This window comes from Tursiops truncatus, chromosome 4 (genome assembly GCF_011762595.2).
Source record: "Tursiops truncatus isolate mTurTru1 chromosome 4, mTurTru1.mat.Y, whole genome shotgun sequence".
NCBI lineage: Eukaryota > Metazoa > Chordata > Mammalia > Artiodactyla > Delphinidae > Tursiops > Tursiops truncatus.
Window position 1 is genome coordinate 89,770,782 of NC_047037.1, and position 15,903 is coordinate 89,786,684.

The 15,903-nt window shown below is 36.9% G+C and overlaps 1 protein-coding gene across 7 annotated transcripts in view; it reads right to left on the reverse strand.

Moving 5' to 3' along the window:
• BBX (BBX high mobility group box domain containing) overlaps positions 1-15,903 on the reverse strand; it is a 282,397-nt gene that overhangs the window by 156,395 nt on the left and 110,099 nt on the right. For 5 of the 7 annotated variants that reach the window (XM_033855860.2, XM_033855864.2, XM_033855863.2 and 2 more), the window contains one exon: positions 8,138-8,211. The exons of the other annotated variants lie outside the window; for them this stretch is intronic. The gene's annotated coding sequence lies outside the window, so the exon portion shown is untranslated. The remainder of the gene's footprint in view (positions 1-8,137; positions 8,212-15,903) is intronic. 7 annotated transcript variants of the gene reach the window in all.

Sequence of the window (15,903 nt, forward strand, 5' to 3'; positions counted from 1 at the left end):
CAAACTCTTCCAAAAAATTGCAGAGGAAGGAACACCCCCCACCTCATTCTACAAGACCACTGTCACCCTGATACCAAAACCAAAGATACTACAATAAAAGAAAATTACACACCAATATCACTGAAGAATATAGATGCAAAAATCCTCAACAAAATACCAACAAACAATATCCACAACACATTAAAAGGATCATACACCATGATCAAGTGGGATTTATCACAGGGATGCAAGGATTCTTCAATATATGCAAATCAATCAATGTGATACACCATATTAACAAACTGAAGAAGAAAAACCACATGATCATCCCAATAGATGCAGAAAAAGCTTTTGACAAAATTCAACACCCATTCATGATAAAAACTCTCCAGAAAATGGGCATAGAGGGAACCTACCTCAGCATAATAAAGGTCATATAAGACAAACCCACAGCAAACGTCATTCTCAATGGTGAAAAACTGAAAGCATTTCCTCTAAGATCAGGAACAAGACAAGGATGTTCACTCTCACCACTATTATTCAACATAGTTTTGGGAGTCCTAGCCCCCACAATCAGAGAAGAAAAAGAAATAAAAGGAATACAAATTGGAAAAGAAGAAGTAAAACTGTCACTGTTTGCAGATAACACGATACTATACATAGATAATCCTAAAGATGCCACCAGAAAACTACTAGAGCTAATCAATGAATTTAGTAAAGTTGCAAGATACAAAATTAATACACAGAACTCTCTTGCATTCCTATACACTAACAACGAAAGATCAGAAAGAGAAATTAAGGAAACAATCCCAACAAAAAGAATAAAATACCTAGCAATAATCCTACCTAAGGAGGTAAAAGACCTGTACTCAGAAAACTATAAGACACTGATGAAAAAAATCAAAGATGACACAAACAGATGGAGAGATATACCATGTTCTTGGATTGGAAGAATCAATATTGTGAAAATGACTACACTACCCAAAGCCATCTACAGATTCAATGCAATCCCTATCAAATTACCAATGGCATTTTTTACAGAACTAGAACAAAAAAATTTCAAAATTTGTATGGAGACACAAAAGACCCTGGATAGCCAAAGCAGTCTTGAGGGAAAAAAACCGAGCTGGAGGAATCAGACTCCCTGACTTCAGACTATACTACAAACCTACAGTAATCAAGACAATATGGTACTGGCACAAAAGTAGAATTATAGATCAATGGAACAGTATGGAAAGCCCAGAGATAAACCCATGCACCTATGGTCAACTAATCTATGACAAAAGAGGCAAGGATATACAATGGAGAAGAAACAGTCTCTTCAAAAGTGGTATGGGGAAAACTGGGCAGCCACATGTAAAAGAATGAAATTAGAACAATACCTAACACCATACACAAAAATAAATTCAAAATGAATTAAAGACCTAAATGTAAGACCAGACACTATAAAATTCTTAGAGGAAAACATAGGAAGAACACTGTTTGACATAAACCACAGCAAGATCTTTTTTGGCCCACCTCCTAGAGTAATGGAAATAAAAACAAAAATAAACAAATGGGACCTAATGAAACTTCAAAGCTTTTGCACAGCAAAGGAAACTGTACACAAGATGAAAAGACAATCCTCAGAATGGGAGAAAATATTAGCAAATGAATCAACAAAGGATTAATCTCCAAACTGTATAAACAGCTCATGCAGCTCAATATTAAAAAAAAACAAACAACGCAATCCAAAAATGGGCAGAAGACCTAAACAGACATTTCTCCAAAGACATACAGATGGCCAAGAAGCACATGAAAAGCTGCTCAACATCCCTAATTATTAGAGAAACGCAAATCAAAACTACAATGAGGTATCACATCACACTGGTTAGAATTTGCATCACAAACAACAAATGCTGCAGAGGGTGTGGAGAAAAGGGAGTCCTCTTGCACTGTTGGTGGGAATGTAAACTGATACAGCCATTATGGAGAACAGTATGGAGGTTCCTTAAAAAACTAAAAATAGAATTACCATGTGACCCAGCAATCCCACTACTGGGCATATACCCAGAGAAAACCATAATTCAAAAAGACACATGCACCCCAATGTTTAATGCAACACTATTTACAATAGCCAGGTCATGGAAGCAACCTAAATGCCCACCGACAGACGAATCAATAAAGAAGATGTGATACATATATACAATGGAATATTACTCAGCCATAAAAAGGAACAACATTGGGTCATTTGCAGAGACGTGGATGGACCTAGAGACTGTCATACAGAGTGAAGTAAGTCAGAAAGAGAAAAACAAATATCGTATATTAACACGTATATGTGGAATCTAGAAAAACGGTATACATGAACTGGTTTGCGAGGCAGAAATAGAGACACAGATGTAAAGAACAAAAGGATGGACACCAAAGGGGGAAAGCGGCGGGTGGGGGGATGAATTGGAAGATTGGGCTTGACATATATACACTAATATGTATAAAATAGATAACCAATAAGAACCTGCTGTATAAAAAAGTATAATAATATTCAAAAAAAACACAAAGGTAGATAAATGAGTTAAAATAATTTTCAACCAATTAAACTGTCATCCACAAAATTAGATCAGTGCTCAAGAGCTTATCCTTTAGTCTATAAACACACAAGATGAGAAAAAAAATTACAAATCAATTTAAAATTATTTTTATACAAAGGTACATGTCTCAAAGGTTTGTTTCCTTTGGAGTATGTTTTGTTTTTATAAAGGCAGTAAATCACCAGAAACTGAAATTATTCTAGTGACACAGAACACACATATTAGAAAAAGTTTAAAGATAAAACGAAGAGTTAAGCTGAGCCTACATCAATGCTATTACCCATCAGTAATCCCAAACACCCATCAACTGACTTACCTAACAGAAAAAGTTCCTATTGTGTAGTAGAAAGAAGTACTATACAAATGTTCAAAGAACTGCACTTAGACTATCATACTTGAGAAATACGATGATTCCCTAGCTCAAGAGCTGATATCAGAGGAAAGAAGGGAAAGGAGGAAGAAGAAAAACGTGGATAAAAAAAGAGAGAGTGGGAGGCAGGAAAATAAACAGGTAGAAGAGCAGATTTAGGACTCCATGGCTTCTGCTGGCTTTATTTCAAATAAACAATCTCTTCTTTCTGTTTTCCAGAATCTTTAAGAGTATGCCATTTCCCTGTTGAATGCACAACTGATTCACAAAGTAAAAGAATATAGCCTTGAAAAAATGTGAATTGGCTTGATTATAGTAAGGAGAAACAGATACAACTCAAAAGAGTAATCGTCTTATTCCTCAACCTAATTTTCAAATACATTCCATTCCTAGAAAACAATGAATACACATGGAAATCGATTTTTACAATGATGTAATTCCTCCATCATACAAAACACTCTAATTTTCAAGTTCTTAGATTTGATCCCTTCACTTGAAAGACACTTTTTCATGCAGTGACTTCAAAGTGGAAGAAATATGAATTCAGTAATTTCAAATGTCTCCCATCTCAAAGATCCAAAGATATTTTTAGTCTTAGATGACTATAGTAAACCAGGTTTTCTTGTTTATAGATTAAATAACATAGAAAGTTTTTTTTTTTTAACTTTCACTTCACTCTTTGCTACAGAAAAACAATTACCTCTGGGATGAACTGAACTGGTTGCCCTCAAATTCATATGATGAAACCTCAAAGCCCAATGTGATTATATTTGGAGATAGACCCTAGAAGTAGGTAAAAGTTAAGTAAGGTCATTAGGGTGGGGCCATTATCTGATAGAACTGGTGTCCTTTTAAGAAGGGGAAGAAACTAGAGCACACTTTCTACACACACACACACACACACACACACACACACACACACACACAAAAGGTCATGTGAGAACACAGCAAGAAGGCAACTGTCCATAAGCCAGGAAGAGCAACCACACCAGAGACAATTTGTCAGCATCTTTATCATGGACTTTTAGCCTCCAGAACTGTTAAAAAATATCTGCTGTTTAAGCCACCCAGTCTGTGGTATTTTGTTATGGCAGCCCAAGCAGACTATATAATCTCTAAAAATTAAAAGATTCTACTTTTGAAATAGTTTTACTCTATCAATAATCCAGCTGAGGGGACTTCCCTGGTGGTCCAGTGGTTAAGACTCTGTGCTCCCAGTGTAGAAGGCCCGGGTTTGATCCCTGGTCAGGGAACTAGATCCCACATGCATGCCGCAACTACGAGTTCTCGTGCCGCAACCAAGAGTCCGCATGCCGCAACTAAAAGATACTGTACGCGGCAACGAAGATTCCACGTGCCGCAACTAAGATCCGGCGCAGCCAAATAAACAAACACACAAAAAATCCAGCTGAATATGTCACTGATAGTTGTTGCAACAATGATTCGTTTATGAAGAGAAGTGCCTGGAGCAATCTGAAGAATAATTCACTCCAAAATTATTTATATATGTGTGTGTTGTTCTACATTAAATTGTCATTTGGAAATAGCATAAAGCTTTGAACCCCTAAGAGATATCCTCTGTTGTCCTGATTCTGAGTGCAAGGGGACAATGCCAACAGAGAAGTCCTCGAAGGAATCTAAATAATCTCACCCTCCCTGGAAAACAGCAGCGTAAAAATCTTGAAAGAGAAATGCTGATTCTTTTGAAACCAAACAACATTTGCTCTACATGGTGAAGAAAATTTCTGTGGCACTGTCTCCTGTCCTTGTACCTTGTGCACCGAGATTATATAAAATTTGATTTCTTTGATGCTGACCTCATTAATATCCAGAGTCAAGGCCATATATCCACCTTTGGCAATCACTCTGTCCTTAGGATTTCTACGTTCTCAGTGGCAAGAAGTGATTTATTAGATCATAGGGTGACTAGTATCTCTATAGGATTCACCCTTTCAGTGGTAACTGTTGAATATATAGGCTCTTATGCATTCAGGACAATTTGTTAAAACTCAAAGTATGTGTGTGTAAATATAAATATGCAAACACAGCTTATACATACATACACTGTAATAAAGGTATATTATAGTGCATTCAAGATTATTGAACTATGATCACATTTTTCTTAACTACCATTTCTTGACTGCATCCCATGTGCCAGGCAGCGTATCAACACTCAACATAATTCCCTTATTTAATTATCAGAATTCCACAAGGTAGAGATCGTTATCCGATATTAAGATGAGAAAACAAAATTTCAGAGAGGTTACATAAACACCCAAATTCTTTCAATTTAAAAGTTCCAGAACTACGGTTTATGCCTAAGTTTCTCTGACTCCACAGATGTCTAAGAATGTTCCTTCTCCGCAATCTTAAAGAACTATGAACTATCGAACAAAGCACTGTTTATATACTCCTTGATATTTAAATCATCTTAGTCCACACAGGTCTGGTAGCAATGTTTTATAAAACCTGTGGGATTAATCAAATCTACATTGGTTGAGTTCATAATGCCTAGCAATTTTCTAGAAAACTTAGGAGCAAATAATGCAATCACTGTAGAGTGACTATGACCTCGAGTGAAGTACATCAGAAAACCCATGGGATTCAATTGTTAACCACCCTATAGTATTCTGCATTTTTTCTCTCTAGAATGATTCCTTAAATTGATCTTAAGTAGAAGCATTTGGTTACCATTACATGGTAAAATTATTGTATTACTACTGGAAAAAGCAAAGTACCCATTTTCTCATGCTCTTCCTCTATATCCAATTAGATAACATCTGTCAAAAGTTCTTAACTTAGTAAACATAGGTAAGAAGTTATTATGAGAATCATTATATCCCTTCTCTAATGCTGTATGCAAACCACAGAGGGTCCAGTCTGCAGTAATTTTCATTCATTTTAAAACAACTTATAAAACAATAAGGTAAGTAAGTTTAGTATAGACTGTATTTCCACTTATTGCATAGTGGAAAAGTGATAATGTTCAAAACTTAATGAAACTCTTGAATTGTATCAACTCCTCATTCCTTAAAACTTGTCACAGGGTTTCAAAGCTCAATGTGTTCCACGTAACTACAAGAGGATTCATAGTCAAATAACTTTCCATGTTAAACAGATTCATTTACTACAGGACTTCCTGGAAGCTTAACATACAAGGTGCATTCTGTCTGTCTAGAAGAACCGTAGACAGGATTATGCAGATATTATACTTAAAATATGCATTATGCCTCCCTATCAGCCTTCCCCTACCCCACCCCTCTTAAAAGGCCACTCCTATCCAATGCCATGAGTTGGCCATGTGACATGCTTTAGCCAATGAAATATAAGAGGTAGTGACATATACCACCTCTCAGCAGCAGTTTAAAGAGCCCAGATTCCACCATCATTCCTTTCTCCTTTTGCCACAAGACTTAAGCATCCCAGAGAGGTTGTCCTTCAGCTTTGGTCCAGGAATGAAGAGGATATGGAGCAGAGTGGCAGCAAATTCATCAAGAACATGAACATGAGCGAGAAAGAAACTTTTACCGCTATAAACCACTAAGACTTGGGGATTCTCTGGATAATTAAACAAAACTTTGCCTAAGCTAACTTAAATAGCATGTTTCCCAGATTTACTGAACCCTGGCATCATTCTGCTCGGTAACATTTTCCAAAATTTGTTTCCTAAATTACTCCTGATTTTGTGTGGCAATTTTCTGTTAGTTAATACTGTATTTAAGATGAATGTATAGTTATGCTAGAAGTATAAAGTCTCAGTCTTCTTAAATTTTACCAGCATTTTTTGTCAATTTCTGCTTACAGTCAATAAAAATATTGTATTAAAATAATCTGATTAACATTTAGAGATCATAGATGAGATGGCTACTTAAGCCAAGACTGCCAACAACTACTGATTAATGATTTAGTTTTCTGAATAGGTAATATAAAAGGTCCTGCTTTACTTTCTATATATGTATTCATATTCAGAAAACTAAGAATACCGCCACAAATTTAATTTTCTTTGTATCTCACTATACTCAACTGCCTTTAGGATTAGTAATCGAGAACATATTTGACATTTCAGTATAGATATTCAAATATTCTGTAGTCTATTCTGCTGACCCAGAACAACCATAACCAACTGTATCCTAACTGGCATTTGTAAATCCAGAATTTATATTTCTAACTTCACTGTGCCTTAAAGGATAGCACAGAAAGGAGGAAAACTAACTAAATCCCAATCTTCTCACTGGCACTAAGATTTTTTTGTTGTTTCAATATCCTAGTAAACACACAAGCTAAATGGCATTTATTTTTACAATGTGTACAATCCTAGACTGCAACATTCAGAAGAATGGTTCAGAGGCCTTATATTTATACTCATATCATAAAAGCAACATTCAGTCACATACTTACTACAACAAAAAAGGTAGACACAGATATTCTAGACGGACCTAATAAGCTATCAAGAATACTTAAGAACAGAAAAGATTTAAGATTTCAATGAATAAAAAAATTGAAAAGTAAGTTCATGTCCTAAAAATTGCAACTAAACAATATTTACTACTTCTGTTAATTTTAACTTATATTAAATTCCTTGGTCTTATAAATCATCAGTTCACCATAAAGTATTGAAACATCAGTAAAGCAATCACACATTTTCATTCCCAGACTGAGAAAACTCTATGCATTTAAGTAATCATGACCAAAATTAATCTTAAAATATTCCTAAAGAAGCAGTTTTGAATATAACTTATATACAAGAGGACAGAATTATAGTATCTGTGAGTTTCAAAGTTTGATATAATTTGCCACATGTATATATTTTAAAATCTCAACTTTTTCAGGCAATACAAAAAAAGGCTTTGGGGGAACAGGCCAATGTAATATTTATTTAGGTATGTATTCTCTAGATAATTAGGACTTCAATAAATGGACTTTTCACCAACAGCCCACTACTGTGGAGAAACAAACCAGAGATTCGGAAATAGTTAATTTTTTAAAATTCATGATTTTAAAGGAAAATTTAACTTACTTGATGATAGAGATTAAAGTGTCCCTTTAAAAATACTAATAAAATTGACCAAAAAAATACACAATTATCACACTTCCTTGATCAATACGGAAGGTGAATCCATCAGATGGAAAAAAGTTGAGACCAGCTCTGTTACCACTTAGCTCCTGACAGCTTCACTGCTTCCAGGTAAGTAAGATGCACCTGCAGGGCTGCTCTTACCGGTCAAGTCAAGACTTTCCATTGTGATTTCAATGGAACATCAGAACTTCCAGCTTCTGTGATGCAGCAGAATTCTGTGAAGGACCCATAGCAAAGTGATTAAAATGGTGAGCCAGGAAGCCCTTTCAAACAAAGTTGACACTTATTCTCCTTTAGCAAAATAATCCCTAAATAAGATGAATTAACAGCCAAGCAATCAAAATCAGGAAAATTATTAAACATCCCTCTACTAACACTATTTAGGAAAAAAAGACCTAAAGTGTTTATTGTCAACTTTAATGTAACAAAAAGATAGTCACTAAAATTACTCAATGGGAATTCTGAGACTAAAGTTACAGAGACAAAGAATTACAGGCAATCACTTCTTAGCTTTCTGACTAAATTCACGTGTAGAGTTACAGGTGAATTCTGTGGAAAAACATGAAATTATATTGACATCCTGACTAAATTCAAGTTATTTAAAATGACTGGCCCAACCCATACAGTTAAGCTGTGGTTCAGATGTTAATATCTTATATTTTATCTTTTAAATGTTTTAAAGATAACAAGTGAAATCAAGATAGTTTTTTTTTAAGGTGGGGAGCGGAGGGGGAACACATACAAATAGAGAAAAGCTGTAACTAAAAAATTACTTTCTAGTTACATATGATGAAATAAATATAAGAGGATCAGAATCAACAAGAGTATACAAATTAAATGAGCATTTTACATTAATACTGCAAATATAGACATACACTTAAACTGTATCTTCTTTTAAAATTATTTCAGTTTCTGAGACATTCATTTAGTTTCTCAAGTGCTTCATGGTAATACTAAATTCACACTCAACTAAGAGAGACAATTTCCTACCCTCCTGCAGATTATGACAATTTATTTCCTTACAATCAGTAGGCTATAACACACTCTAGAAATCAGATATCACTTACTGGCTTACAGCTTGATCAATACTGTTAGTCATTTTATGGCTTGGCTAAAGTTTTTTCCCCTAATCAGCCACTACAATATGGAAGAACTGGCTCTTACACATTAAATATCAAAAATGTGTAATGATTCATCTGAGTAATCCTAACTAGACTTAGATGGTTCAGTTGTCACCCAGTGCTATGGAAGAAAACAACAACTTGAAAGAATAAATAAAATATTAAATGGCCTCACGTGGCTTCACACAAGATACTACTCATTCATCCACATTTTTTAAAACAAGGATATGGATGAAAGAATAAATCCAGATCTTTGACGAAAACTACGAAGGACACATGAATACTTTCAAATTAAATGCCTATGTTTTTATCAAGGAAGGGTACAATTCCAAAAACTGATTAAATAAATGATATAAAAGTCTATCCTTAATTATCATAAACTAGGCAACTAACATTAAAACTGCTGTTTCGGGCTTCCCTGGTGGCTCAGGGGTTAAGAATCCGCCTGCCAATGCAGGGGACACAGATTCGAACCCTGGTCTGGAAAGATTCCACATGCCGCAGAGGAACTAAGCCCGTGGGCCACAACTACTGAGCCTGCGCTCTAGAGCTCGCGAGCCACAACTACTGAAGCCCGCGCACCTAGATCCCGTGCTCCGCAACAAGAGAAGCCACCGCGATGAAAGCCTACGCACCACAACAAAGAGTAGTCCTGGCTCGCCACAACTACAGGAAGCTCACGCACAGCAATGAAGACCCAACACAGCCAAAAATAAATAAATTTTGTTTAAAAACTGCTGTTTTAAGAAAATCACATGTACTATCTCATATATTTATTTCCATACTTTTTCTTCATATAAATCCATGAAAGCCAGTATAAAGAACTATTAAAATAAAAAGTTAATAAATAGGCAAAAATCATGAATATCTATAAATAACTGTCAAGTAAATAAATTGGTATAAACTAAAAAAACAAAGAGTATATAATTAATACTGCCAAAACTGGGAGAGGAGGGTCCAACATTAATTCTGATAGTGTGGGTTTAATTCTTATTTTGATTTAGAGATTTGCTTACATTTTAGTGTTTTTTTTAATTTATTTATTTTATTTAATTTATTTTATTTTTGGCTGCGTTAGGCCTTCGTTGCTACGCGTGGGCTTTCTCTAGTTGTGGCGAGCGGGGGTTACTCTTTGTTCTGGTGCGCAGGCTTCTCATTGCGGTGGCTTCTCTTGTTGTGGAGCACGGGCTCTAGGCGTGCGGGCTTCAGTAGTTGTGGCTCACGGGCTCCAGAGCCCAGGCTCAGCAGCTGTGGTGCACAGGCTTAGTTGCTCCGTGGCATGCGGGATCTTCCCAGGCCAGGGATTGAACCCGTGTCGCCTGCATTGGCAGGCGGATTCTTAACCACTGCGCCACCAGGGAAGCCCCTACATTTTAGTTTAAGAAGTTGAGTGCATGCTATCTGAGAAATAAAATATGCTAGTATATCCTATATACAGAAGTTCTTTTAGGAGCTCAAAAATAAACTCTCACTAATCTTAAGGTACCCTTACACATTTGTTTGTTTCTATAATCAAATATATACCCCCCAAATGGACCATATCTATACTTTATTTTGATTACTGTTCAATAATTTATCACCTGGGATGCAACTATCTATGGATAAAGTAGGGAGGGAGAGGGAGGAGGCTGACTATGCTGTGGCCAATATGGGTTTTAAAACTCAGGAAAACGAAGAAATCATGTTGGACTTCACTGACTAGGAGGGGAGCCAGGGAATCAGCCACAGAGCAGAGGTCAACTTTAAGGCTGAAGATCCTGCCTGCGACAGACTCCCTTTGAGTTCTCCGACAGCCAAACTCCAGATTTTATCTGGCTACTACAAATGCCCACATGAGTAGCTTCAGAAAAGCAGTTTCAGCATAAGCTGCTCTGCATTTAAGTTACCAGTACTTCAAAAGTGTTTTGATTTGATGGAAATGGGTGGCTGTGTGAGGTGTCAGAAGGGCAGGTGGGCAAGAACGGGAAATGTCTAAAGGGTGAATACAACCCTGCAGAATGGTGACTTGAACATGCCCTTAGACCATAGCCAGGAGAGATCTTCCACTGAGCCACACCAGGCCTGTCTGTGTTCTCTGGGTCACACTACAGCTTCCTCCTAACCCTCACTTCCCATCCACACAGGGCCTTGGATTCCTGACTGCCCACACTTAGCTCCCACTGCCTCATTAAGAGCCTGCTCCGTTAACGGGCTCCTTTTCCCTTTGCAAGGCCCGCTTCCCACCACAACACTACTTCCCACAGGATGCACACCTAGCCAGGATGGACCTGGCACAGCTCAGGATGCCCTCTGAGATCATCATGGCAGATGGGAGAGCTAATGTTGAATTATCTCCTCTTTACCTCTTAACCACAAATAGGGTATCTGACTTGGCATCTGAAAAACCCATCTTAAAGATCTGGCCTCAGCAACCACTGAAATATCCCAAAGCAGCTGGCTTTCTGGCAGTTTACACATTGCCCCCCTTCGGGGTCCTATGTTTTGAAAGCTTATTATACTAAAAAAGGTGAGGTGCCACTTCTTATAACGAGGCAGTCTCCCTCATTAGTGTTAATGTCCAGTATAACATTCAAAGGCACATCATGACAAGATCCCCTTCTATGCCAACACTGTATGTTTTGCACCCTAATGTCACTACAACCTAGTCAGTGCAGAAGGGACTCCAGGCAACCATGTTGCCCATTTACATGGAAGACTATTTAATCCCCATGAATGACTGCTTTTCTGATGTTTTCATCATTTCTCTGGGTAATAGATTAAGCTTTAACTAACTCATTTTCATACATAACCCTAATTCAATCAAGCTCAGTAAAAGTCATTCTGGACTGCAATTATTTGCTAAGGAACAATTACATTCAAATGAAAAAAAACTTGCTGGGCATGATACAATGCACGGTACAGATGCCTCTCCATTTATGGAGCCAGAAACAACAACAAAAATAGCCAAGCTGCTAGAAACGGAAATAGATTTTTTTCCTCATCTTCCTGAAAATAGAATACGCATGCTTTTACACCTGAAGAAAACAAAATGGAGAACCCAAGAAAGCAAATTTCAAAATTTTTTTTTCAATTATGTTTATGCTTTGAAAGAGGCTGCATTTCTAATCTAAGAGTAAGCATGACCTCTGAAAGCCAAAATAAATCCAGGTCACAAATAACAGTCTTAGCATCCACTCTTTCACTAAATCTTCCACTGGCTTCCTCCCATTTTCCCAACAATGTGTATTCCGATTTCCACTTTACAAAGTAGGTGTTCTTAAAAGATTTTTCCTGTCTTAAAATTACTTCTTTAAATAAATACAGTTCTTATATTTTCCTCAATTCACTCTTTTACACACTGCATGTTTACAAATGAAATGTAAAGGTTGTTTATAAATAAACTTAAATACAAACACCGAGCTCTTACTTCTACGTAAATATACCGTATTTTTAGTCCAAAAAAACTCATTAACTAAAGCCTCCTTATGTATATGCATAAGGTCTCCCACTCACCCCACTGTAATTAATATTCTTTTCATCTCCTCAGTAGTAGCACCAGGCACATTACAAAATAATATAGTACTGAAATTGCATACCGGCTGTTATGCAATTTTGGCCAATGAATTCCATACCTCAGGTCACTGTGGTACACCAGAGGACAAAGGATTTTTTTTTCTAGAAATGATAAGCTCCGGGTAAATCATTTGCTGAAATAAATTATCTTCATGTAGACAAAGATAAATGCAGGGAAATATATAATATGTGTGCTTTTAACAAGAGTTGCCTTTATTTCATACTTCATATTGTCACTGTCTTTATTTTATGACAGTGACAATATAAAGTATGAATAAAGACAACACTTGTTAAAATCACCCACTCTGACTGTCTTTATAGTTGAAGCTTAAACCAAAGCTATTTCACAGGCATTTCTCGCCAGACACCAATCTTTAACAGAAATTACAAGTGTCAGCTATACTGAGAATGGTAATTTCTTAAAAGAAAATGCAAATCTGAAGTATCTTTTTATCACCTTCCCACCCCCACCCCTGCATTTCCTCATGACCCAGAGCCTTTCAGGTAAGAAACCTTAAACATAGCAATAAAGGCAAAACAAGTCCTAAGAGTTCACTAGATACTAACAGCAAAGCAAAGTAACTACAAGTCATTACAGATCTGTCCATCTGTTTGGAATTTCCAGAAAGGTGTTGGAAAACACCAGCAGGCAGAGACAGAAACTCTAGCATTCACTGTTAGACATAGGTCTAAGATGAAAGATTTGGAAATCCTCTCTCCTTCAGTACTCAATATTGACCAATTATAAAACTGTGCTTTAAAAACTACCTTCCACCTATCTACATGCCAAGAGCACAGAGATGCAAATGGTATAACCTTTTACAGTTTGAGAAATTAATAATGACCTACCATGCATTAACATTGCAAAAGGTATTCTAAGAGTTGTTGGTTTCTAGAAGCTGATGATCTAGTTGGGTAATCGCATACACACACACACACACACAGTTACACAAGAAGAGAGAGAAATGTATAATGTCAAAACGGTAAGCAAAGAATGCCCCAAAAGTTAGACTGCACAAGGGAATCTTTAGGCAGGAAACAAATAAAAGCTGCAACCTAAGGCACTAGCTGCAAACTGGGATATGGAGAAAGGGGATGGAGAAGGGTGTCACAGGCACAGGCAGAGACTGGGCCTAAGTTACATACTGGGAAGAAGCATGCTGAAAGGGACCGGAGGCAGATCTGGTCGAAGTGCAGGGCTCACATCAGAAAGTGGAACATGAAATGTGGGCAAATGAGAAAGTAATGCAACTTGCTTTTTTCTCTCCGTAGCCTCATAAACAGCAGAGCACAGTTAGCAGCATGGTGTTCTGCAAAGCATACTGGCTTTAGGGCCAAACTTGTACCCCTCATTTGCTTACTCCCCTGCAACTGTAGGCCAATTCCTGAGACTCTCTGAGACTCCAATCCTCATCTGCAAAATCAGGGTAACAATTCCTACACCCCTAAAGGTTGTCTTAAATTATTAGAAGATATTATAAATACAAAGGTCTTGGCATACAGGAAGTGCTCGGTAAATGTTAGTAAGGTCACTAGAGTTAAACTATGTGGTAGAAAAGCATTTAATAAAGTAATATTGTGAACATGCTGAAGTTTGCTTTGAATATTCTCAACATTTGGTTGAGAACTGCTAAGTAAATTGCTAAGCTTTTCAAAAGGTAGATTTTGTTTTAATTTACGTAGTTTTAACATACGTTTAATTCTGACAGTCTGAACAACCACTTTTTACTCCTACCAATTTCGAGCTACATTACCTGATTTGATAATATGATATTTTATTATAATGCTCATATGCCATAAGACTGTTGTTTCAGGGACCATGGTGGAAATATGAATTTCTGCAGTTACCATAAGTAGAGGTGGAAAATGAGTAGGCATTAGTCCAGTCAGATGGCTTGGCAGGGAGGCCCTGAAAGCCTCTTTTATGCTCTTGTGAACTATATAAATGTGCCTTTGACCTTCTCAGGCAGGGGAAATTGCACATTTAAGGCAGAAAGAGTTTCACTTCCAGGAAGAGTATAAAAACATGCTTGCCAGGAGCTACGTGAGGAACACTGACAGGGAACCCCAGGTACTTTGGGAAGATTCCTTAGCTCTGTCAAGCCACTGAGCTGGAAAGTATAAGGGTAAGATAATCCCAGCCCTGTGGGGACATCGCGCCTATGCATTACTCTGGTTTAGCCCAAGTAAACCTTGGCCTACACACTTGAGGAATTAGCCTATATCTTTAGAGAGGGGTTCTGTGAATGAAACCCACTGGAGGACTCTCAGGATCGCCTTGTCCTTTGAGGTAAGAAAGGATTCCTTTAATCAACAATAATTCACAATATACAGAAAATCACACTCTTAATTTAGTCCAAAGTCATTTGATTAAAAAAGGAAGTCAGCTGTTAGCAATTTACATAATTTTAAATGGAAAATATTCTGTTCTGAGAAGTAAAGGACACTAGTCTTTCCCTTTTTTCCTTTATCACTTAAATTTCACAAAGACAATTTAAAGACATATAAGCGTAATTTTAAATTTTGTGATATAAAAAGCTCATCTCTATTAAAATTTACATTGTGTTATTAAAAACCAAAAAAACTATACTATCCAGAAAGAGCCCTTGTCCCTTTCAGGTGCACCTAATGGATATCCAGCAAATAGCTTTGCAACAGAAAGACTGGTTCCAGATATGTTAATTGCAAGAACATTCCTGATATGAAGACATAAAGGAGTCTGCTCAAAAATGATCCACAATAAAGTGTTAATATGCTCCCTTTTTGAAGTTATTTATTCACAAAGCAGTTATAAATAATAATAATAAATAAAAATAATCCTATACAGTAATTAGCTACTTTAAACCAGATAAATAATCCTATAAATAATCCTATAAATAATAAATAGGATAAATAACAATTTATCCTATCCTATACAGTAATTAGCTGTCATTAAATAATCCTATACAGTAATTAGCTACTTTAAACCAGAAAGATCCAAAAAACTTTCCTTAGAGGGAAACAGAGATGTCCAATCCCAACATTTCCATAGCTGAAACCAAGACAGACCCAAAAAGGTTAAGAGACTGGACAAAAGGCCTTCAGCTGGTTTGTGGCCACGCTGGACAACACCCCGTGGCTCCACACTGCTGCCCCCGCAGGATTTGATGTTATTAGCCCCTACTGGACATTCCAATCAGTCGTGGAATCACAGAATGCTGCAGGCAGTCGGAGGTCATTCGATTCAGCCCCTTC